Source organism: Peromyscus californicus, unplaced genomic scaffold (assembly GCF_007827085.1).
Source record: "Peromyscus californicus insignis strain IS unplaced genomic scaffold, ASM782708v3 Scaffold_15__1_contigs__length_86483966, whole genome shotgun sequence".
In the NCBI taxonomy this organism is placed as follows: Eukaryota; Metazoa; Chordata; class Mammalia; order Rodentia; family Cricetidae; genus Peromyscus; species Peromyscus californicus.
Genome location: NW_026294447.1, coordinates 43,229,428 through 43,255,552, shown reverse-complemented (window position 1 = coordinate 43,255,552; position 26,125 = coordinate 43,229,428).

The following is a 26,125-nucleotide window of genomic DNA, read 5'->3' as shown; positions in this document are numbered from 1 at the left end:
TCCAGTTGGCATCCACTGCCAAAAAAGAAGCTTCTCTGCTAGGGGAGAAGCCTAGTGAACAGCTCCTTTGTCTGTGTTTGATGTTAATCTGCTTAACCTTGTGTGTGTCTTGTCCAAGCAATCACAGATGCTGTAGGTTTATGAGGGCAACAGAAGACACTATTTTTGTAGTAGTTCTCCCTAATATCTAGATCAGATATTATCTTTCACTGAACATGGAGCTGGTTGACTGGCCAGGAAACCCCAAGAGATCCAACTCTCTCTTCGAGCCCTTACCACTGCTCCCAGTTCCAGGACTGGGTTCATAGGTGTTTATTGCCACACTCAGCCTTTACCTGGGTTCTGGGGATCTGCACTCAGCTCTGTAAGCTTATGCAGCAATCACTTTACTCCCTGAGCCTTAACCCATATCATGATGCTTTTAAAACTTTTTTTTACAGAATTTGTATGCATATATATGAAATGAAGTGTATTCTGATAAGTGTATCTTCTCTCTATGATGTCTTGCTCTTCTCCATTCCATGTTTTCCTTGTTACAAGTGCCTTTTTCACATTCACATCTGAGCTTAACACACTGAATTGAACAAATGTCATTTGTGTGACTATGTGTTTGAAACTGTCCATTAGAGTTAGGAGGACTCATCAGTGGGTACCCAAATATGACAAGTACTACTCCTTGCCAAGAATCCTTCGCTATAGTTCAGAGTGGAAGAGAAGGGACCTGCGAGCTCCTCCCTTAGTCCACAACTGACTGTTGATAGGTCCAGTCTTCTAGAGACACTTTGCAGGGAGTCACAACTGCTGGGAGATCATAGCTGTATTAACTGTGCTACACCAGAAAACCTTTCGCAGCCCTTCTCTCCATCTTTAGCACTTACATTCTTTATCTTCTTACATGGTCAGCAATGATTCTGAGCATTAGAGGGAGTGATAAAATGTCCTGTTTAGGGCTGAGCATTCAACCATCACTTACTCTCAGTACCTTGGGTAGCTCGGGGTGTTTGCATTCACTGCCATTCATAACAAAGAGAAATTTCACTGATTAAAGTTGGCAGTAATATTTATCTATGACTATAAACTATTTATAAAGCACCTGGACACCATGGTAATTTAGCTATGCGACTTTAGTAAGTTTTTCCTAAGACTTAAGCCGTGGGTTTTTGATTGGGTTTACAGGACCAGGCATGAATTCTCTGTTGCTGAATCCGCCTCAGATTCAATCACAGAGTGGCTGTTTACTTCATAATAGCCATGCCACTGTTTGCACCACTAGGGATATCTTGCTTGGCAGGTTAGTATTGTAGTTTGTAGGTTTCAGAGCTGAATCATACGATTGAAGCCTTTCTCTCCCAGCACCCTGTAAAGCACATTATGTCCTATGACAGCTAGCTGACCAGGAGGAATCCTCCAGCTCACTTCCAACTTGAATTTTCTATACTATTTCAATAAATAAACGTTGTGTATTCAGCAATAGCTCTTACCAACTAGTTCAGGTAGGAAACTAAGAACAATAACAAAAGCCTTTATTGGTTGGGGCAACCTCTGGGGCCTCACTGAGCACTATGAAATAATTTTTATTACACTTTTAATGTAGCTAACTGAAGATAGAAACATAGTGATTATACTCTAAATATCTCCATTCAGCGTAGACATCATGCTATGGGTGTTATGACATGTAGGTCATAACTTCAGTAAAATGTAATGATAAGAAATTATATTCCCATTATGGAAAGATGCCTTAGCAGGTAAAGAGACTTGCCACACAGCCTGACAAACTATAGAGGAAAGAACTGTCTTCCTCACGTTGTCTTCTGTGTTCAACAGATATAGGCGTCCCACCCACAAAATACAGAAAATAAGATACATACAATAAGTAAGTAAAAGTTAAAAATAGACATTCGATAGATAATGTATATTTATTACATGTATGCAATTGGTTTTTATATGGATATTTCTGAACTTCTCAGGTTTTAGTATTTTCAAATTAATGCAACTGCAAAATATACTTAGGCTCATATTGTAAAGACAAATAAATCTTTACTATTTTATTATAGGAATTACATGATTAATTTATTCAATCATTTAGTGGATATGACCAGTCTCTCAAATGCCAGTATATTTTAGACAATAGGCAAGCTACAACAGATCATGTAAACAAAGATATTAACTTTAATAAGTTTATCATTACTGATAAAAATAATTGATATTTTCACTGATGAATTTTTATAATATACCTAGCCTAAGTTTTTATACATTTTACTTTTCCTCTTCCCATTTCCTTATTTCCTTCTTCCTTCCTCCCTCTTCCTCATTCTTGTTCTATCTGTGGTTAATTATTAAGCTTTGTGTCATAAATGCTATACTCTAAGTGCATTTTAGTCAATGTTCTCTACAAGGTATTTAAGGGATAAAAAAAGGACTCTAAATTAGAGAGTTAATAATTGACTTCCAACAGTGATCTAGAGCCAGATATTCAATTGTACATTTACTCTTCATTATCACTTAAACTGCCTTCTACCCAAAATTAGTTTAATCCTGATGAATTTTGAACTTTATTTCCAGAGACGGCAATTTATTTCTGCATAACTTTGTCGTATTTGAAGTTGTTTATATATTGCTGTACTAACTATGAAAAAAGCTATATATCTGTCAATAGTGCCACAAATAGTCACACTTCTTAAAGAAAATAATGATATTGCTATAAGAAACATGATAAAATATTTATGAAATGCAAAATGTACAAAATGTGACATGTTTTCCAAAATCAGTCTTTCTTTCCTTCTTCATTAAAGCTCCCAGTTATTAGTGAGTTCATTTGTACTTTTTTTCAGATATATTAATTAATAAATGAATAAAGAATTGTATGTATTCGTTCCCATATCTTCAGAAATCTGCCAAGCCATTGAAGTTCATTAGCAGAGATATTATATAGATCAGTTTGTGTTCCCCCTGTGTAATTAATGTTAAATTTTATCTTTATATCATGCAGAGATCTTATTTTTCATTGTTTCCTGCCATATGCATAGGCAATATTTACTTTTACTCTGTCTTATTGAGGACACAGTTATTGTTTCCACAATTAAACATTTCTTAATTAAGCCCACAGAAGATTAAATCACTTTCAGCAACTCAGAACAACACACCCAACTTGTTGTTCACTAAAGTTTATGCTTCATGTTTTCCAAAAGCCACTTTAAAACATGCATGTTCTGTTCTAGAAACAGCTAGACCTTTCTTCACAAAGGTGTTGTAGCCAAGGTTTATAGGAACTTACCGAGACTACCTTTGAGGGTTTATCTTGGCTTCTCAAACAAACAAACAAGTATGTTATTTTTCTAGAAATAATCCTTTTCTAGTTTTAGCTCAGCATATGTCCATAAAGTACCAAGTCTCAGTTAACTATGATAGTATATGACACATTATGCAGTAGTGAGCTCTAAAGAGAAATAAAACATACAAACAAGTATGAAGTCAAACATTAAAACTGATATTTTAAAAAGATATACTAGAATCATGGCAGAAAATGTGGGGATAAGGCACTAAATGAATAATTAATTCTTATCGATTGAGGTTGATAGTCAATTACAGAAACCCCCGGGGAGGGGCATATCACTATAATAAATAAGTCATCACCCTTACTCTTAAGAATGAGCACTCAAAAATGTGAGCAAATATAAAAGCAATGAAAACACATGAAGCAGCTTAACGTTCCTCCAAGGACATCTTGGAAACCCCAGAGAGCTTTTGACTTTGAAGAAAAGGAACAGCAAGCTATCAGCATCAGAAAGTGCCACGCCATTTTAAATTTTGGGATAGAATGTATCATTGGATTGAAAGGAAATCCCTGATAAGGGATTTGGCTGGAAAGGACTGCATTTGGCTGCTCTGTGTTGATGACAGCTGCTTCTGAGAGTGAAGTCTAGCTCTACCCTCTGACCACAGGAATCCCTGAAGTGGAGTTGGCAGCCACAGAGAGTCCCAGGGTCTATTCCCTCAAGTCACTGGCTGCCAGATGTGGCTCTGAACACCAGCGCTCCCCTGTGCAGCATTTGGGGTGGAGCACTTACTCTGGGCTTCTTATTGCCAAAGTCTAGGCTACAACCTATCTCACTGAGGGCCAGATATAAGTCTGGAGTCCAAAAACAGGCAACCACAAAAAGTACTGTTTCAATAATGTAATGGAGCAATGTCAGTCTTATCTGGCTTTTTTAATGATACGGTCTTTTTAAATGTTCCCTATCCTGTAACTTGGAAAGCCAATAAATACTATCATTTTTGCTAAGACAGAAACAACAAAAGATTCACTTTTGAAAGTCTTATAGAGAAAATAAAGCAATAATAAACACAGATGTTTCAGTGCTATTCTGTGTTATGTTTTATCTGTTGTTAATTGAATTCATGCAGAATCCTGGTAGTAAAATATAGGAACAGAATATTTATCAGCCGAGGAACACTTGAAAAAAAATTGATTAGCATTTCAAAGAAAGAGAGAAAAAAAGGAAAAGAGAAAGAAAGAAGAAAGGAAAAAACAAAGTGAAAGGAGGAGGGAAAGGAAAGGAAAGGAAAGGGAAGGGAAGGGAAGGGAAGGGAAGGGAAGGGAAGGGAAGGGAAGAAGGGAAGGGAAGGGAAGGGAAGGGAAGGGAAGGGAAGGGAAGGGAAGGGAAGGGAAGGGAAGGGAAGGGAAGGGAAGGGAAGGGAAGGGAAGGGAAGGGAAGGGAAGGGAAGGGAAGGGAAGGGAAGGGAAGGGAAGGGAAGGGAAGGGAAGGGAAGGAAAGGAAAGGAAGGAAAGGAAAGGAAAGGAAAGGAAAGGAAAGGAAAGGAAAGGAAAGGAAAAAGGAAAGGAAAAAGGAAAGGAAAAAGGAAAGGAAAGGAAAGGAAAGGAAGGAAAAAGGAAAGGAAAAACAGTAGCTTGCTCTGCTGTCCAGAGGTCTACAAAGGAATTCACTTAGGGATAGGAAGGAATAACTCAACTTTTACAAGAAATAGACATGAGATAAGATTATAACAGAATGACTGTGCAAAATCAGAGGTTTTCTTATTTTATGCATTTGATTCAAAATAAAAGGTAGTGTCACATTTCTATTAGTAAAAAAATAAATAATGTGTTCTATATGCTTATTTATTTCTTTGGAAACGTATGCAATCAACAAGCAGTTTCTCTTCAGAAGTTTTTAGGAGTTACTGTTTTGCAAGGAGAGACTATCCAGTTTCTTGCAAATCTTTCACTGTATTTTGGTTTCAGCAGGGAAATGATGATTTTTTTCTATTGTGTAGCCCTCTATTTTTTTTAGCCAGATAACATTTCAGTTGGTTAAAATTAACATATTCATGTAGTTCCATACTCTATACTGTGTGTGTTCATTCATGTTCATGAACTATGAATGAGAAGAGCAGAATGCATATTTTAATTACATGGAAATTGCCAATAATTGTTACATTATAATAGACATTACTTTTCTTTTCTTTTTCTTTTTTTGTCAATTAACAGGTAAGACCAACCAGAAACCCATAAAACTTATCTTTTCCTTATAGGATTCATGGTCATGACATGTGGGTCAATACAATTAATGTTCATTTGTATGACATGGATTTTGCAATATGACAGGGGTGTATAATCATACTTTAGTATCCATTAAGAAATTGTTTCGCCGGGCGGTGGTGGCGCACGCCTTTAATCCCAGCACTTGGGAGGCAGAGCCAGGCGGATCGCTGTGAGTTTGAGGCCAGCCTGGGCTACCAAGTGAGTCCCAGGAAAGGCACAAAGCTACACAGAGAAACCCTGTCTCGAAAAACCAAAAAAAAAAAAAGAAAAAGAAATTGTTTCATAGCTGGGCGGCGGTGGCACATGCCTTTAATCCCAGCACTTGGGAGGCAGAGCCAGGCAGATATCCATGGGTTTGAGGCCAGCCTGGTCTACAGAATGAGATCCAGGATAGAAACCAAAAACTACACGGAGAAACCCTGTATTGAAAAACCAAAAAAGAAAAAAAAATGTTCATGCTTGGAAGTGGTCGTGCATAATTTCAATCCCTGCACTCCAGACACAGAGGCATGTGGATCTCTAGAGTTCAAGGTCAGCCTGGTGTACAGGGACAGCCAAGGCTACACAAAGAAATCCTGTGTCAAACAAACAAAAAAGAAATTGTTTCAGGATCTTTCATGTATAAAGAAATCATGATTGAACAAGTCCATTAGATAAGATTATTCATTATTTGCTTATTACCACAAATATCTTCTCTTATATTGTGACTGACTCCAGAACTACTTATAATGGATAATAAAATAAAATGTAATCAATATGTAAATAATTATCATACTGAATTTACATATGCAATAATTACAAGCAAAAATGCTGTATGCTTTCTGCACTGGCACAATTTTCCTTTAATATTCTCTATCTGTAACTGGTAGAATCTCCAAGGGAGAGATACACACACAAAGAACCACCTGTAATTAGCATGTGTCCATAAACTATTTTAGGAGATGAGCACACACCCAGATGAAAATTATAGCTGAGCAATTGTGTGGTAAGACTTAATACAAATCCCCAGAATCTTGCCTCATCCTTCTGTCATGAATTCTCTATTTTCACAGAAATAGTCACTAAATGGCATTCTTGTGGCTGTCGTAATAATTGCCACCAACCGGTTAGCTAATGCAACCAGTAGGGTATACTCTGAAGTCCAGTTGAGGAACCCTTCTATCTCTTGTAGCCTCTTACAGCCCCAACAACTCATTTTTTTCTTGGAGACATTGTAACTCCAACATCTGCCTCCATCTTTATGAGTCTTCCTGTTTTTTTTTTTCCCACAGTACTCTATGTGTTTGCTCAGTCCAAGCTCTCCTACCATTTTCCAGCCCTATAAACACATTAGTCATTTGGGATTAGGACCCAAAGTAATAAACTCATTTTTGTTTTATAAAAATATTCAAAGATCACATTTTAAAAACAAATTTAGAAACAGGAATACTAGGGACGAGGCCTTCAATGTGAAAGTCAATCCAAACTGAAACAAATCCTAACACAAAAAGATTAGGATGTACTATACTGTGGTCTATATTCAGTGTGTTATGATTTTTGAGAGGCAAAGTATTCATATTTTCCTGTAGTTAATTTTTTCATACAGTTTGATTTTGATCCTACTTCATTATTTATTTACTAAAGACTGAACACCCAGATTAATAATTTTTTAAAATTAATTTTCGATTGATTACAGAAAGGAAAATGAAAAAAAAATCCCTGTTGTTTGTGAAATTCCTCATATTAACTGCTGATTTGTTAGAAAAATACCAAAAGAATCTCAAAACTCCCATGGTGATAATAAGAAATAGCCTAATATATTATCCTGACATCATCCCCACAGGCGGCTAAGGAATGTGCAATTCGACAAGGGAAGATGTTCTGCTGTGAAAATTTCCTGGTAGAAGCAAGATCACCTTCAGGAACAATTCAGAAGACAACTGTGGCTTCAAGGGAATTACAGGTAGAAAGACATGATCTCAATCTGAAAGCATGATGCATCCTAAGGGAAGCATGTGAACACTTTACAGAATAATAAACAAAAATCCATGAGCCTCTGTGGTTTCTCTAGAATAAGTAAAACATATAGGGGCTGTCAAAGTGTTTGCCACGTAAGCATAGGGGTCTGAGTTCAACCCCCAGCATCCACACTGAAAGGAAAGGAAGGATGAAGTGTGCTTGTCATCGAGCTGTGTGGAGGCAGAAGGAGGACAATCACTGGTGTCTAGTGGCTGGCCAGTCAAGCCTAATCAATGAGTTCCAAGCTAATGCAAGAAGACTCTGTCTGTAAATACAAAGTAGTTATAGGAGCCTGGAAATAACACCTCAGTCTACGAAAATACACAAAAACAACACATAGAAATAAATGTCTGGGCATGTCACGTACAATTCTTTATTTTTCCTTTACCAACTTTCAAGATACTTCTTAGAAAATATTTTGAAATTTTAATTTATTTAACAGAATTTCTCTTTTCCCTTTTCTATTTCCAAATCCTCCTATATACCCCTCCCCACTCTGAATTGTTTTTCTGATTTTGAAAATATGATCTGACAAACTTTTAAAAGAATATTTGACTTTTTTCTCCAATGAAACTTATATAGTTCATTTGAAATAAATTTAATGAGATGAATGAGCAAAGATTTGTATAGGAACTTTATTATAGTATCAGTAATGATAAGTATAAAGAATTAAAATATTCATTTATATTAATTTAGAAGTAAATATGTAGTGAAATGCTATGTAACTGGATCTAAACCTAATTATTAACTTGTTTTATTTCGAAATTATGGAAAACACAGCCAAAGGCATGTGTTGAATGATAGCATAAAAATATAATACTAAAATTCAAAATTGGGTAAGCCTAAGAAACGAAAGATCTGATTATTTATTCAATAAACTGCAAGGAATGGGAAAGGTTTAAGGCAGTAAAAGCCAAGATATTAAAAAAAGAATTTAAAAGATATATTTATGCAATATGGCATTAATCTGGGTTATGAAACATAGAAAACAATAAACTATTGATAAAACAAACAGGAAGATTTAAATATCTGATTATATCATTGTTTATTGTGGGATATTAGTTTAAGGCATGTTACATTTGTTCGATACTGTGGAATATTTGCTGAATGATGCAAAGATGTGTTGCATTCTTTTATGTTGCATTTGTTTAACTCTATGAAGCTGTGCTACTTTTCCTGTCTAAAAGCACCTCACTGATCTAATAAAGAGCTGAATGTCCAATAGCTAGGCAGGAAAGAGAAATAGACAAAGCTGCCAGGCAGACAGAATAAATGGGAGGAGAAATCTAGGTTAGAAAAAAGAAAGGAGCAAGGATCAAGAAAATGAGGAAAGGAGGATGCCAGGGGCCAGTCACCGATCAAGGGGAAGAAAGATAAAAAGCCCAGAGGCAAAATGCAGTTAAAGAGAAATAGGATCGTTTACGTTAGAAAAGCTGGCTAAAAACAAGTCAAGCTAAGGCTGAGCATTTATAAGTAAGAGTAAGTTTCTGTATATTAATTTGGGAGCTGGTTGGTGGGCCCCCAAAGAGGAAAAATAAAACCAACTACAATCATTCTATAATTAACTTATTAGATTAAATAATGGAATGGAAAACTTAAAAAAAAAGAAATCGATGTAGAATTTACATTATTTCCAATTCACCCTTTCTTTCCTCCATTTCTTTCAATGTTCCCCCCATTCACTCTCAAATCCATGACTTGTTCAATTGGTACTTTCACCGTATAGTTCTCTCTCTCTCTCTCTCTCTCTCTCTCTCTCTCTCTCTCTCTCTCTCTCTCTCTCTTCCACCTCCTCCCTCCCTCTCTGTCATGTCAGTTTATTGCTGCTCACATGTTTATGTGTTTAAGGCTGACACCTTGAGATTGGATAACCTATTAAGGAGTTCGATCCTGGAGAAGACTCATTCTCCCTTTCTTCACAGCCATTAATTTCCTGGAGCTCTTCATTTAGGGGTGGGGCCTTGCAAGATTTATCCCATCCATGTGGCATGTCAACTGATGTTGGCATTGCATGTATACTGTTTAGGCAGCTACAGTGTTTGAATCAGTGACACTCTATACTGATTACCAGCTTGCCAAGTCCAGCAAAACAGAGCACAAGCACATATATCACAGTACTTCAAGAGCTGTCTATTTCTGTAACACAGAATGAGGAACTAGAGAAGCTTAGAATTCATTTCCACTCTCTACCCTAAGTTATGTATTCAGAATGTGATGAGCTCAACTGCATTTGTTTTGCTTGTGCTTTAGCTGGAGATCTCTGGTAAGAAGCCCACCCAAGGTTTCATCACCTTTAGACAGTGATTCTCAACCTCCATAATGCTGCAATCCTTCATTTAATACAGTTCCTCGTCATGTGCTGAACCCCAAACATAAAATTATTTTCATTGCTACTTCATAACGGTAAATTTTTTACTGTTATGAATCATAATATAAATATCTGTGTTTTCTGGTGGCCTTAGGCTACCCCTGTGAAGAGGTCGTTCAATCCCTAAAGGGGTCGTGACCCACAGCTTAACTACTGACATAATTCAGTGTGATATGTTGGATTAGGCTACTGAATGATACATTTCTAGAGGAGACTGACTCAGTATTTTAGCAATTATGATCAATCCAGCCGTATTTCAGGATGTTATGCACATACATTTCACAAACAGGAAGAACTGGATCTATCTGAAGTCTATTGAACAACTAACTTCCCAGAAATAATTTCTATTGAAACTCATATATAATAGGTGTATATCTGACATTCATGTACAGTGATTCAGGATTGATGTAAAAAGTAAATTATTAATAATTATTGAAATTTGGGGCTCTTTTTATAGTTTATCTATTGTTATAATGCAATGCAAATGTAACTTTTAAAAATTATTTGGATCAAAGTTAAAAAACAGGGCAAAAATCTGATTATAATCTTGTATTTCTTGCCTTAAATACTTAACTCTAAGTATCCATATAGGTTAAAACACTGGAAATATAAAGAAAATGTTACTAATTATTTCTAGACTGTGGTCTGTATACATGATCACAGATTTCATAATACCTTTCAGGAATTTATGGTATATTAAATATACATATCGTAGAGGAAGTAGGTGGGACTTATTTTTAACCTAAATATTTAATCTCAGTACTCACAGGTAGAATAGAAGAATCAGGAGTTCATTATCAGGTAACACTGTTATCTTTATTTACATAGAAAGTTCTAGGCTAGCTTAGGCTGAATGAAACTACCCTCTCCCACCACATTATTAACTTTGACTGTTCTGTGAACCGAATATTTCTTTCTGTACCTAAAGTACAGTGCAACTTGTGTCAAAAGTAAATTAGAATTCACTGGAGAGATTCAATAGATATAGCTCATGATGTACCCAGGCCACCAAATGTCTTTCTTTTAGTTAGAATTATCTCCCTTGAGAGATGTGGCTGCAAGCTGCCAAGTTCTTTCTGTATGGTTCCCATTTTGCCCCTTATAATTATACACAGACACACAGATCATTTTTTTTTTTTTTGGCATGTTCTGTCTTCCAAAGTGACAGCCAGTTAGTGCAGCTGTAGCTTGTTTTCACTATCATTCTGAAATTTAGGTTTGGGTGGCACCCAGCCACCGAAGAGTTTTTAGCATAAGGTCAAGAGAAGTCATGTTATCCTGATTTTACAAGTGCCCCTCAGAGAGTTGGTTTCTACATTTGCGAGTCCTACTTTCCACACTCCTAATTTTTCCATTTATCAGAGTGACTGAGGATGCAAATTTGAGATGTATTGTTTCAGTGTGTCAGCTTCTAGCCAGTAATTCACATTCATTATTCATGACAACAGTTCCTGTGATAACTTGGATATGAAACTCTTACATCAATGTTAAATAGTGTTTCCTTTAAACATTCTATTCCTCAATAATTTTCAACTCAGTACCAAGGAAAAATCAGTTTTGTCTTGTAAATTCACCTTTTATATGAATCCCAAATACTCTTGTTATTTTTCCCTCCTTCCCTTCCACAGTCATCCTCTCTCCCTTTCTCCCTCTACCTCTCCTCTTTCTCTCTTTTGCTCTTTCTATCTAAATTTAAGTCTAAATCTAAACCTTAAAAGGCTTCCAGCAACATTCATCTTATCATCAAAACAGCATGGTATTCCAGTTGCTCTAAAATGACAATGCATCCATATTATATTATATTAGTCGGACATTATTAATTAATTATATAATTAATTATATATTAAATTGAGGCTCCCTGGTAGTACTACTATAAATTATGTGCCACTGGGTACTCTACATTCTCAAATGTGAGTAATAGACAGTTCATCTAAGTTCACACAGGTTTCCCCAACAACAAGATAGCTTTTAGGTAGTGTATTTCTACCATTTTAGCAATTTAAGGTCTATTTTTTGGACAGAACGTGGCCTATTTGGGCTAGAGAGATGCTTCAGCCATTAAAGGCTAGGATCACAACCAGAAATATAAGAATGTGGCCTATTTTTATATATATATATATATATATATATATATATATATATATATATATACATACAAGTTAGTGCATATGTCATGATTCAGAATAAGTCAGGCTTTTTCGAAATATCTATTTGCTTTAATGAGACTACTAAAAGCAGGGTGGTGAGCCCAGGGATTCTTGGAGCTCAGACTGTAGAATCAGCTCCTACATGAGAAGGAAACATACTTTTCTGTAGATACAATTAGAAAGACTCAGAGACATGGTGTGTGCACTATATTAACAGCATTTCTGGTTTCTCATAAAGGATCACAACTCTGAGTAATATATAAGAGCTTCTCTCTGTGTATGATGACATGAGTAGCTGGGTCTCAGCTCATATGTTCTCTTCAAAGAACAAAAGTTGTGTCTTAAAAAACATCCTTCATTTTCAACAGAGAATTTAATTGTTTTACGAAATCTTCAAGTAAATTTATTTACACAGATCTTTCAATACTGAGACCCCTGTCATCTGTTCCTGGATGTTACATTTTTTGGATAGTGAGTTCAACATGAACTGAAAGTCACTGTTTCTTGTTCAAAGAGATGTAGATGTAACAGTTTTATTAAATAAGAAACACAGAGCCAAATGCAGAGTTAAAAGCCCAAGAGATCAGAGCAGTAGCTAAGAGCTGAGACTTAAAACCGCCTTCTTACCCTTTGCTGCCACTGCCGTCCATCCCCTGAGAAAGAGGCTTACTTCCTGTGTGTCTGTCTTTTTATTGACTTTCTGTTCTTCCTTCTTATTGGTTGTAAACCCAACCACATGACCTCCTCATCATTGCCTGTCTATACAGACCTCCAGGTCTTCTAAGGTTGGTATTGAGATTAAAGGTGTGTGTCTCCATGCTGGCTGTATCCTTGAACACAAAGAGATCTGCCTGTCATGTGATTGGGATTAAAGGTGTTCACCACCACTGCCCGGCTTCTGCTATGGCTTGCTATTAGCTCTGACCCCCAGGCAACTTTATTTATTAACATACAAATAAAATCACATTTCAGCACAAATAAAATGTCACCATAAAGAGACATCAGATAATTGTTTTATTTTCAGAACCCACCAAATCACAGTGCTTTTCTGAGGAGGGAATCTAGAGTGAACATCTCTTAACATTTGATGAGATTTCAGCACATTGGAAGCCAGGTGCAAAGTTGGTGTATTTTTGCCTGTAACCCTCACTCTCACAGTTTTCTCCAACTACCTGAGGGGAACTGTTCTCAGGAGTCTGGGCTGCTCATTTTCCATCTACTTTATGATTTCGGTGCAATTGCAATAGATCCATGTTCATAATTAATACACAGCTTTGTTTCAAGTGATGATAGTATAAACCTATATCTTGGACATTTTAGAGACTTATTTCATTCAATGTTATCTTGCCGTTGCTAAAATATATTCTCTACTACAGTTACTCTTCATGGGTGTCTATTGGTGCTTCCAGAAGTCACAGTCTTTTAAATACTACCCTCAGTGTCAGGAGCAGGATACCTCGCTCTTAGATTTTTAGCCAGAGAGATTTCAAAATACAAAGAAAATAGGCTGGTACCACTGATCTTAGGTACAAACCCAAACTCAGGGCAAAGAATGTATTGTTGAAGACATTATACACTTTATAGGCATGAGAAATCCAGTTGAAACTTAACTGAAAAGCACCTGCCCCCATGGCTGTTATTCAGAATGTTCATAATGTATTCAAAATGACTGAAAGGTGCTACGCAGACTTCTTGGGAAGAAAACTCATCAGTGATCACATTCAGCTGTAGTGCTACAATACTGATTCTCCAGGCGAGATACACCCATTTGTGAAATAATGACACACTTTTGAGGAATAATTGCATAATTAGATTAGATGGCAACTCCACAGAATGATATGTGTATATGGTAATATAATCTACCTGGTCAAAAGCCTTAGGGCTGTGGATGTCATATCCCACAGAGGGAAATGCTATTGTTATTTCTTTAAATTGACATGTTGTCAAACTGCCTTCTAACAATTTATGCTTATACACTCAAACTAATGTCACCCTCAGACTCAGGCAGAGAAGTTCATTTTTACAAAGTGTTAATGTGGAAACTCACATCTGGTCAAGGTGCTGAGAATAAGGATTATTGGGGGTTAAGCCCTTAATGAGACATATGCATTACACCTCTTCTCCCGCACAAGACATTGTAGACTATGGGGTGAAATGAATTTAAGAGCCTAAGGATGGGAAGAAATTCAGTTAAATGCTACCACACAGATACAATACTATTGTTGCAATCACGAATACAAGGCAGCAATAGATTCCAGCACAGGATTGGGCCAATTCCACATTCAATCATAGGTACAGGGCATGTCCTTGATTGCACATCCTTTTCTATGGAACTATTGACAGCTAATGGTTGCTGAAGGAATTGGCATTTTGTTTAATGGGCTAGGAGACAGAAGACTACCATGAATGAGAGTTAAAAATGAGTTTGAGGATGGTCTAGGTTACACTTCTTTTTTTTTCTATTTTTTCTTTATTAAAATTTTTGTATTCATTTTACATACCAACCACAGATTCCCCTCTCATCCCTCCTCCTGCTTTCCCCAGCCTTCCCCCCGCAACCCACCCACTATCCCCTCCTCCAAAAAGGTAAGGCCTCCTATGGGAAGTCACCAAAGCCTGGTGCATTCAACTGAGGTAGGTTCAATTCCCCCCCCCCCCCCCCCCCCCCCCCCCCCCCCCCCCCCCCCCCCCCCCCCCCCCCCCCGCATTAAAAAAGCCAGCTCATGCACAAGGGATGCATCCTGGTTCCACTGACAGGAGCCACTTAAACAGACCAAGCTACACAACTGTCTCGTTTTTGCAGAGCCCCTAGTCCAGTCCCACAGAGGCTTCACAGTTGTTGGTCTAAAGTTCATGAGTTCCCACAAGCTTGGTTCAGTTGTCTCTGTAGATTTCCTCATCATGATTTTGATGCCCCTAGCTCATAGAAACCTTCTCCCCTCTCTTCAACTGGACTCCTGGAGCTCGGACTGGTGCTTGGTGGTAGGTCTCTGCATCTGCTTCCATCAGTTATTGTATGAAGACTCTATGATGACAGTTAGGGTATTAGCCAATCCGATTACCAGGGTAGGCCAGTTCAGGCACCCTCACCACTATAGCTAGTAGTCTAATCTGTTGTTGTTGAAATCTAACTTTAAGCCATGATAAAATACAGGAAGTTATTCTATTTTTTTTTCTTTTGAGATTTGCTTTGTGACCAAGTATGTGGCCAGTTTTAGAGAAGGTTCCATGGGGTACTGAGAAGAAGATATATTCTTTTATATTAGGGTGGAATGTTCTGTACATATCTATTAAGCCCATTTGAGTCATAACATCTGTTAGCTTCCGTATTTCTCTGTTAAGTTTCTGTCTGGCAGATCTGTCTATTGGTGAGAATGCAGTGTTGAGGTCTCCCACTATTAATGTGAGTAATTTCATGTGCAATTTAAGCTTTAGTAATGTTTCCTTTACATATGTGGGTGCCCTTGAATTTGGGGCATTTGCTTTTTCTTGGTTTTCTGGGCTTTCTTTAAGGGATTGATTGATTTCTTCCAATTTTTTTAGTTGTCTTTTCCTGAATTTCTTTAAGGGAATTTTTCATTTTTCATTTCCTCTTTAAAGGCCTCTATCACCTGTATAAAATTATTTTTAAGGCCATTTTGTCCTGCTCCTTCTATGTTGTGATGTTTAGGTCTTACTATTGTTGAACTGCTAGGTTCTGGTGGTGTCATATTGCTCTTTATGTTGTTGTATGTATTTTTGCACTGGCATCTATCCATCTCTTCCTCCAATCAGTGCAAGAGGTGTTTATATCTGAGGGAGGTGCTCTTGGTCCAATCTGTGCTGGCTGTGTCTGTGTCTCAGGGGGCCGTTCTAGGATCAGTCAGCACTCTTGGTCTAATCAGAACTCTTGGTCCAATCTGAGCTGGTGAATTCTGTGTCTCAGGGAATCACTGAGGTCACAGAGGGATGGATGGGTTTGGGGGAGGGAGTGAGTGTTGTAGATTACAGGGTCTGAGGGGGGGTGTTTGTAGGAGGCCTACCTACAGGAGTTTTCCCTGCTGGCTTGCAGTTGGGGCAGCAATGGGTGGCAGTGGGGGCACTGATTATACCCCATGGCCTAGGTTTTAGAGACAGGACTCTCTGGCTAGGAGAAGGGTCACTCACCTCTTGGTATAATCAGAGCTGGCACAGTCTGTGTCTCAGGTTGCCTCTGAGGTTGCAGGGGGATAGGTGGATTTTGGGGAGGGAGTAATTGTGGTAGATTGCAGGGTCTGATGAGGGGTGTTAGTGCGGAGGCCTGCTCGATGTAGTCTTCCCTGCTGTCCTAACTCTTGGTCGAATTGGAGCTGGTGGACTCTGTCCTAGGTAACATTTCAATATCAAGTTAGCCTAAGTTATACAACAATAACAAATGAATTCGAGAATCAGGTTAGTACATGCTTAAAGCCAAATTGATGTCTTTGGCGTTGATATTCTAGAGCAGTGAGTATACCAATGAGAGAGAGAAAGCTTGGAAGAAAGTAAATTTGTACAAACTGAGAAAAATCTTGCATTTTTGGGGTGATGCATTTTTTTAAAGTGAAATTCTCATGAAAAATGAGGTCCTTTATGAAATTCAGAGATAATTTCTTCTTGTTTTTTAATTATCTGCCTACAAATGAGCTGTTAGTGTACAGATTACTCTTTGTGTTTATTTTCTGGAATCTTGCCTTTTGAAGGATTTTCTCAGACATACAGAGTAACTTATTGTCATGTAGATATCCCTTTAAGGACATCACACCATTTAGCAATGACTAATCACTTATTAAACCCCACATAGTGTTCAAAGTCATGTGAAAACAGGGAGAGCTCCATAAAATCTGGTGGCCTGTTCCTTGCAACAAACTGACTCTAAGAAAGAAAATTAGGCTTCAGAACTGGGAATGTGGGTCAGTTGGTTGAGTCTTTACATATCTTTCATGAATTTGATCTTTAGCACCACAATAACTAGGAACAGTAACAGCGATATACTCTGGAATTGAAGACAGAAAGATCAGAAGTTCAAGATCATTTTTGTTGGCTTTATAGTGAGTAAATTGGGGACCAGCCTTAGCTACATGAAGCATGGCCAGAAGAAGACAAAAAAGAAGGAGGAAGAGGAGAAGTAGAAGGAGGAGGAGAAGATGAACAAGAAGAGGAAAAGGAGGAGGGAGATGACTAGGAGGCAGAAGGAAAGATAAATTAAACCTTAAACCTTGAGAAGACCAGTACTTAGGAATTGATCTTTAATATAAAATTTCTCTTAACATATTTTTGTTTAAAGGTATGTCTCTTTTGATAAAAATAACTCAAAGAGGACAGTTTATTTTTTCTACTTCATATTTCACTGTTTTTTTTTTAAATGAACATAATGGTATTTCATAGATGCCTTCATAACACAAAAGTAAATTATTCCAGTTTGGGGTCCAGCCCTGTATTATTACCTTTCTGGCATTGTCTCAGCCACCTGTGCCACTTTCTAGCTTTTCACTTCTAGTAACCCAGGCAGTCTTTTTATATGATTAATAAAGTCAGGCAAAGCAAAGTCGGTGCTTTAGGGATACAAGAATAGGGGAAAATTAGAGAGGAAAATACATATGGAAAAAATAACACCAGACTGTTATTCTAGTAAATGGTCACATTTGTTTTCAATATAGTTCTGAATTTGGTGCGCAAGATTGAAATTTGACTTTTCTTCGAAGTCAGTCTGAACACAGCAAAGAATAGAAGACGTTATTGAAGGATACAATGAATATCCGGAACAAAGCAGCACTCAGATATGAGCAATTTCCAAGACATTACTTAGGTTAATTTGGTTACATTTTTCTCAAGGGTAAAATAAACATAGTAATAATTGCCATGGCCTGGCATAGAATATTTTTTAATAAAAAACTACTTTTTAAAAACTTCTAGCATTACAGGTAATGCCACTGTTATTTTAGTCAAGTCTGGTTTTCATTGGAGCCTGAGGCTATGTGATCAATAACACCCAGAAAACAAAGGTAGGGACCAGTGTCTGTGACCCAAGGGGAACAAAAATTGTGATGAGAGATTCCAGAGAAACTGCTCCCAGGTGACACTTGCTACTTGTTACTCTTTATAAGCATTTATTTCTGGTCAAGACTGGAGCAATCACAAATGAAAATGTCCCTTGACATAGGGTATAACAAAGGGGGAAAATCACTTTCAGTTTTTTTTTTTTTTTTAAATCTCTTCAAAGGCCCTTTTAGGGCTAAGTTTCAAAAGCAAAGCAACCCAGCTTATAAAATGCTGCACTTATTTCATGATTCCTCTCCCTGGACCAGGATGCAAAGTCAAGTTTAACTGCATACATTAGCATCAGAACTTTGGCATGTGGCACTTGAATTTCCAGACCTTTAGCTTACTGGTATTTTCATCTTCTAGTTTCCAATGGTAGTTTGGGAAAAGACAATGTCAAGAAATAAGCACCCAGAAAATCAGGTAGCCTGACTATAGAACTCCTTTCCATTCCCCCAGATCCAATCCTCCAGTTTCATCCCCAGCTCTTCATCCCTTATTCTGCTGAACACGGGTGCTAGCCAACCTCACTGTCTCACCACCCTTTCATGTGGACCACTTTCAATCTTCCCTTTCTAACCTCACCCCCCACATTTGTTCCCTTTTCCTAGCCCCCAAATACAGCAGGCACCCCAGGTAGGCTACCTGAAAACTTTCTCTTCTTTTTCTCTTCCTCTATATCCAATCCTCAGTTATTCCTGGCTCTGTAATAGAACATCCTTGGCAATCTTCCCTGTTGCCCCCTCTCCTGTCTCTTATTAATCCCACAGATCTTCCTTCTAACCTTTCTCCCATGACTTGTTGTTTTTTCCCAGACCCCCCACCCCAGCAGGCATTCCCCTGCTCACCTAAGGGTCTCTCTTTCCAAAGCAACATGTTAGCTAGAGGGGAGGCTACATCTGTCCTGCTCCTCCTGAGTACTCAGCCACTCCCCAGTCTCATCCCCAGTTTGGTAACAAGAAATATACAGCAGTCTCCCTTTCCTATCTGACCCTACCCCCAACCTTGCACAAATATCTTCTCCCTCAACCCTTATTTCCTCAACTCACTCCATTATTCCAGCCTCCAACACCAACAGGAATTCACTGTGAACACACCAGCACAGCAGAACAAGGAAACAGCCCCAACACCAGCAGACACCTTCAAGATAATTCACAGTCCACACCTGCCAGAAAACCAGGTATATTCCCCACAGATGTTCCCTTCTCTCTCTATTCCTCCAGTTCTAACCCCACCCCAGCATCATATCCAGCTCTGCAGGAAAATACCCTAGATAACGTTCCCATCTTCTGCTCCAATCTCCTATGAATCCCACAGATTTTCCCCCTTTTAACATTCATCCTTCTACTTGTGGGTTTGTCCCAGATCATAACCCCAGCAAACAACCCCAACAAACCAAGGGCTGCTCCTTGCAGGGCAACAAGTAGGCTGAAAGCTGCCCCACATCCATGCTACTGCTCCTAAGATTCAATCTCAACTCAGTTTCATCCATAGCTCTGTAGCTGGAAATCTGCTATGGTCTCCCTTTCCTATCTGATCCCATCTCTAAGGGATCACAAAGACGTACTCCTCCAACATTCCTCCTCCAACTCATCACAGAAACCCAGCATCTACCACCATCGGGTATTCCATGTGAACACACTGTGCAGCCCAAGAAAACAGGCAACAACAGCCTTCATACCATGAAAATCCAGAGAGGAAACAGAGGCAAAGGAACAAAGTTCCCACCCAACAAAGACTGTGGGAGTCCAGCTCCCACCTTTTGAAGGGTTCTTGGGTAGAGGAGAGAGGAATAAGAAATGATAGCTAGAAAGAGAGACCTAGCCAGCGAGAAGAAAGACAGAAACACAAGATAGCTTCGGGAGGGCCTGGGCCAATACCCAACAGCCTCATCCTTTATTGAAAAGGTCTTTTTATATAATGCCAAGGGGAGAGGCAAAAGAACTACCCCTTGGAAGATCAAAGCACACTGTACAGCCAAGTGTAGACCCTTCCAAATACCTGGTAAACATGCCGGTGACCAAATCATTCCATTATGCAGCCCTGCTGGGTAAAGCAAGCCCAAATTCTCTGACTCTGAGTAATTTCTTACTATGAAGCCTCTGTGGTCTCCACAGCCCCCCTTTTAATAGTATAAAGTGAGAGTACAGAGATTAATTCTATTCAGCTCTGAGTCAGCTTTCCACTAAGAGCCTGTAAGTAGCTGGGATTAGTATAGCATTACTTTTACTCCCTATGGCTGCCACAGCTCCCAGTAAAGGAGTAGAGGATGATGAAGATCAAATGGCCTTTTTGAATGGGTCTAACTTGACTACAGCAGTCTGAGCTGCATCAAGTCATTTTTAAATCAATAAACTCCTGATGCAACCACATCAAATAAATAAGTAAACTCCTGATACAACCACATCAAATCTAAAGACTTCTTAGCATCACCATTAACAGGTTAGCATCATAATTCTAACATGAATATTACTATACACAATTACAATTATTATAAATTTACATCTAAAAGCAAACTCTCAATAGAATTATTTTCACTTTACAAACTTTACCAAACATTCGAAAGCAATTTCTTAATAAAACTATACAAAACATAGAGTACATTAACACAAGTTAACATTAATCCACTCAAGAGACAAGAAAATATTTTTTTTAAAAAAATTAAAGAGACTGAGGAATATTAACTCCCCCTTTTCTTTATAATTTTTTAAACTGCATCTTGAGTGTGAGTTTAAAAAAATTTCTCTATACCTATACCAAACCGTTCCATTTTTACACAAACAGTTTATGAGTCACCACAGTTAATAAAGTATATATGTATACACAAAACAATTCATAAGTCATCACAGTTGATAGAGTCCATATGGTAAGTAAAGTCAAAATTATCCCATTGCAATTGAATTACTCCTGTCCATCCCATTTCTTAACTCTAAAGTTCAAAAAGACAGTTCTGGTACTAGTCTTAAAGTTCCCCTGAGAGCTTGAAATCAGAGCCTGACTCCTCAGCTGCCCTGAAGTCCTTCCCTGTACAGCAGCTGAAATCGTAATGTCTCTAAAGCAAACAGCTCCAAATATGAGGATTTTCATAACCAAAACTTTTTGAAGTTCTCCTTGCATGAAACACAGTTCAAAAATCGTCTTTGAAGCCTCAGTCTCAGCCACAGAGGCACTTTCAGTTAGTTTTCCCCTAGATGAAAACTGCTCCAGAGAAAAAGCTAGCCTAGCTGGGCTCGTGCACAGTCCTCTCTGGGAAAGCACTCCTTGCAGTCAGCATGAACCACAAAGCTGTCTCTCAAAGAGACCACACACTGGCCTGCTGCCAGCAACTAGAAACTGTGTGGTTTTTGGTTCCTGGCTCCATTCAGCTTTCACAGTCCCACTCTGTTTTTGCCTCTCATAACTAGATCCTCCTCCCAGGTGGACTCCTGTGTCCTGAGGCCCCAGGGGCTCTCTTCTGCCTTCCACTGAATGGCTGAATGCCACCCCACTGCTATGACATATGGCTTTCAAGCAGCACCACGGGTCTGGGAGGAAACACAGCTCTGACTAGTCACAGCTGCTGCACCCTGGCTCCATTACTTGCTCTGCTGGAAGTCCTCCGAGCATTGCCCAACTTACACAGCCAAATGTCACTCCCAGGGTAGTCACATAGCTCTGCCTCATTCAACTGCTCACTGCTGCTTGCCTTTAGTCTCTCCCGTGGCATCTCTGCTGGGCTCTGGCTGCCAGGGACTCTGGCTCTGGGTGACAGATCTGCTCTGGGTGCTGTGGTTCAAAGTTTCTGTTTCACTCCAAGCTGCTGCAGGCGGGTCGCCTATCTCACTGTGCACCAACTCTGCTTGGCTTGTTCAGTTTGCATATAGCTTCAAGCCTTGTCCTCTGGCTATCTGACTACATTGTCTTCACCATGGCTCTGCCCTGGCAGAAAGAATGCAGAAACCCTCGCTGCTTATGCTGGGTCTCCATGTCCACCATTGTTTGTGGCTTCTGGAGCTTCTGAACCCGCTGGGACTGCTAAGTTCTCAGTGGCTGCTAGGTCCTGAATGCTGCTTTCTGAATCCCAGCTTCTGTCTATGTTCAGGGAAAAACTACTCTACTCTAAATTACTTTATATTAAAACTTCACCATATTTCTAGACCTAAAGCCTATGTTCTCCACCTGCACCAAAACTTTTTTTAAAAATCAAACCTAACTTAGTAAATAGATAAAAACCAAGAGAGATACTTGCTACAATCTAACTTTAAATACACTGCTTTGTATTTATATTTTTAATCCAGAAGATTAGAATATCACTGCCTCCTTTACTTCATTACCAGGCATGCCTCCTGCTCCATGATGTTCCTTCTCTTTATTCTCCATACCTAAGTCCCATGTTCAGGGTACCATCTGTGAGAGTTTCCTGGAGAGCAGCTCCAACCTGTTTCCACCTATTGAAGGGTTCTTAAGTGGAAGAGAGAGGAATTAGGAATTATCAGATATAATGAAAGACCTAGCTGACAAGAAAAAAGACAGAAACACAGGAGAGCTTCAGGAGGGCCTGGATCAATACCCAACATCCTTGCCCTTTATTTAAAATGGCTTTTTATAATATGCCAAGGGGAGAGGCAAAAGATTTCCCACTTGGAAGATCAAAGCACACTGTACAGCCAAGTATAGCCCCTTCCAAACACCTGGTAAACACACTCGTGACCAAATCATTCCGTTATGCAGCCCTGCTGAGTAAAGCAGGCTCAGATTCTCTGACCCTATGTAATTTCTCACTAGGAAACCTCTGTGGGTTCCCACAAAAGACAAATTCAGAAATCAACACATAGACCTATAATCATCCCAACCAGATGCCTATATACCAGTGTAAGAACACAATTAGCAACAACTAGTGCTATATGTCTCTACTAGAGCCCAGGTATCCTACCTCAGCATGCCCTACATATTCCAACATAGCTGAAGCCTAAGAAAAGGACCTTAAAACCAACTATGTGAAGATGATAGAGGACCCTAAAGAGGAAATTAATAAATTACTTAAAGAAATCCAGGAAAATACAAACAACAAAAATGAAGAAACTGAATAAAACTGTTTAAGACCTGAAAATGGAGATAGAATCAATAAAGAAAACACAAATAAAGGGAATTCTGGAAATGAAAAATTTAGGAGTTCAAACAGGAACTAGAGAGGTAAGCTTCACCAACAGACTACAGGAGATAGAAAAGAGAATCTCAGGTATTGAAGATACAATAGAAGAAATGGATATATGTGCCAAAGAAAATGTTAACGCTAAAAAACACCTGACATAAAACATTGAGGAAATATGTGATACTATGAAAAGTGGAAACCTAAGAATAATAGGAACAAAGGAAAGAGAAGAATCCCAGCTCAAAGGCCCAGAAAATATTTTCAAATAATATCACAGAATACAATTTTCCTAGCCTAAAGAAGAAGATGCCTATAAAGATACAAGAAGCTTCCAAACACCAAATTGACTGTAGTGGAAAAGAAAGGCCCCCTTGCCACATGATAATCAAAACACTAAACATACATAACAAAGAAACAATATGTAAAGGAAAACTGCAAAGGAAAAAAAAAAAAACAAGTTACATAAAAAGACAGACCTATTAGAATTACACCTGACTTTTCATTGGAGATTCTAAAAGCCAGAAGAGCCTGAACAGATGTGCTGCAGACTCTAAGAGATCACAGATGCCAGTCCAGACCACTATACTCAATGAAGTTTTAAGTATTGTGTATGGAGAAAAATAAGATATTCCACGACTAAGTCACAATCTATCTACAAATTCAGCCCTACAGAAGGTGCTAGGAAAACTCCAACCTAAGGAGACTAACTACACCTATGAAAACATGTGGAATAAATCATCTCACACCAGCAAAATCAAAAGAACATGCTCAAACACACACACACACACACACACACATATATATATACACACATACACACACACACACACACACACACACACACACACACACACACACACACAATTCACCCCCACCCCCAGGACCACCACTACCAACAACAAAATAACAAGAATCAATAATCATTGGTCTCTATATCTCTCAATACCAATTATCTCACCTCTCCAGTAAAAAGACAGAGACTAACAGAACGGATTCGAAAACAGGATCCATCCTTCTGTGGCATCAAGAAACACACCTCAACATCAAAGATAATAATTACCTCATGGTAAAGTGTTGGAAAACAATATTCCAAGTAAATTTACCAAAGAAGCAAGTTGGTGTAGACATTTTAATATTCAACAAAATAGACTTCAAACAAAAACTAATCAAAAGAGAGGGAATTATCTCAAAGGACATTATGTACCCATCAAAGGAAAAATTCACCAAGATGATATTTCAATTTTTAACAACTATGCCTCAAACACAAGGATACCCAAGCTTGTAAAAGAAACAGTACTACAGCTTAAATCACAAACTGATCCCCTCACAATGATAGTGGGAAACTTCAGTATCTCACTCTCATCAACAGACAGGTTATCCACGCAAACCTGAACAGAGAAATACTGGAGCTATCAAATATTATAAGCCATATGGACTTAAAAGATGTTTACAGAACATTTCACAAAAAATAAGAGAATATATCTTCACTGCACCTCATGGAACTTTCTCCAAAATTGACCACATACTACAACACAAATCCTGTCTCAACAGGTACAAGAAAATTGAAATTTTCTCCCTGCATCCTATCAGATCACCAAAGATTAAAGCTAGATACCAAGAACAGTAACAAAGAAACAACAGAAAGCTTACAGACTCTTGGAAACTGAACAACTCCCTACTGAATTTAAAAAAAATAGGTCAAGACAGAAATAGAAATTAAAGACTTTTGGCAATTAAATTAGAATGAATATATATCATAGCCAAACTTATGCAAAGCTCATGCTCATAGGACTCAGTGACTTAATTAAAAAAAAATGGAGCAATCTCATACCATCAACTTAACAGCATACATGAACTCTCTAGAAAAAAAAAGAAGTAATAACATCCAAGAGGAGTGGATGGCAAAAAAAAAATAATCACAGTGAAGGGCTGAAATCAATAAAATTGAAAGAAAGAGAACTATGCTAAGAATCAGTGAAACAAAGAATTGGTTGTTTGAGAAAATCAACAAGATTGACAAATCTTTATCCACCCTAAGTAGGATGGAGAGAGAATATCTACATTAACAAAATTATAAACATAATGGGGGACATAAAATATACAGAGAAAATCCAGCAAATCATAGGGACATACCTTATAAACTTATACTCCACCAAATAGAAAAATCTAAAACATATGAATAATGTTCTCAATAGGTACCACTTACCAAAGTTATATAAAAATCATATAAACAGTTTAACTAGACCTAGACCCCAAGTGAAATAAAAACAGTCATTAAAAGATTGTCAACCAAAAAAAAAAAGCCAGGACCAGTTGGTTTTAGCACAGAATTCTAGCAGACTTTCAAAGAGGAGTTAACACAAATATTCTTCAAATTATTCCAGAAAATAGAAACAGAAGGAACATTGCCAAATTCATTTTATGAGGGCAGTGATATTTTTATGAGTTACCCATAGACTTAAACCATATAAAGATTGCATAAAATTATAGACCAATTTCTCTTATGAACATAAATGCAAAAATACTCAATAAAAGACTTGCAAACTCAATCTGAGATCACATAAAAAAGATCATCCACCATGATCAAATAGGATTCATTCTAGAAGGCTAGGGATGGTTCAATTTATAGAAATAAGTAAATATAATCCACCACATAAACTAATTGAAACAAACAAAAATTAACCATACAAACATCTCCTTAGATGCAGAAATAGCCTTTGACAAAATCCCTTTTATGATAAAAGTCCTGGAGAGATTAGGGATAAAAAGAATATATCTAAACATAATAAAGGTAATTTTCAGCAAGCCTATAGCCAACATCAAATTAAATGGAGAGAAGCTCAAATCAATATCACTAAAATCAGAAACAATTCACAGTTGTCCACTCTCTCCTTACCCAT